The following is an 879-nucleotide window of genomic DNA, read 5'->3' as shown; positions in this document are numbered from 1 at the left end:
GTGTGTATAATATTTGTCTTATCATAATGTATATAAAAAATAATATTGGTTAATTAACTATGTCTAAGTAATCAATAATATTAATTAATTTATTGTTTCATTTGAAATTCAGGAGCTCATACAATTGGCCAAGCACAATGTGCATTTTTCCGTGATAGGATTTATAACATCAAAGCAATATTGATGCTGGATTCGCGAGCACACGAAGGCGTCAGTGCCCGGCTAATGGTGGCGACAGCAATCTATCACCACTTGATTTGGTGACACCCATTTCTTTCGATAACAATTACTTCAAGAATCTCATTCAGAAGAAGGGTCTTCTCGCATCAGACCAAGTTCTTTTTAGTGGTGGATCTACTGATTCCATCGTTGATGAATATAGCAAAAACCCTTCAAAATTTAAATCTGATTTTGGCCATGATTAAGATGGCAGATTATCAGTCCTCTCACGGGCGCTGCTGGAAAAATTCGAAGAGTTTGCAATCTTGTCAACTAATGATTTAGTTTTTCTATTCTTTGATTTAGTTTTCTAATATTTAATAACGGCAGGTCTACTGGTCCTGCATGATAAAAAAAGTGACATAGTGGCAAATAATGGCAAGCTCCAATCAATTACAAGTCAAGCACCAATCAAGGTCCCAACGGCTACAACTCTATTACAAAAATGTTAAAGCTTGAAATTAGGAGTAGACAAACAGCATAATTCATGCTGATCATGATTATATACTTTCCTTATATTAACAGTCCAATAGTGTATATAATCATCATGTAAAGCATTCTCAATAGTAAGGAAAAATACTTTTCACTTTTCTAAAACTATATTTTCTTTACTGCATCTGGATTCTGGTTATCCAATGGTGTATTGTTTTCTTTATTAAT

General features: G+C 33.6%; 1 pseudogene; it reads left to right on the top strand.

Moving 5' to 3' along the window:
• LOC112100732 overlaps positions 1 to 496 on the top strand; it is a 1,208-nt pseudogene extending 712 nt beyond the window's left edge.
• Positions 497 to 879: the final 383 nt, after the last annotated feature.

Source organism: Citrus clementina, unplaced genomic scaffold (assembly GCF_000493195.1).
Source record: "Citrus clementina cultivar Clemenules unplaced genomic scaffold, Citrus_clementina_v1.0 scaffold_9, whole genome shotgun sequence".
In the NCBI taxonomy this organism is placed as follows: Eukaryota; Viridiplantae; Streptophyta; class Magnoliopsida; order Sapindales; family Rutaceae; genus Citrus; species Citrus x clementina.
This window is presented reverse-complemented; position numbering and strand designations above follow the sequence as displayed.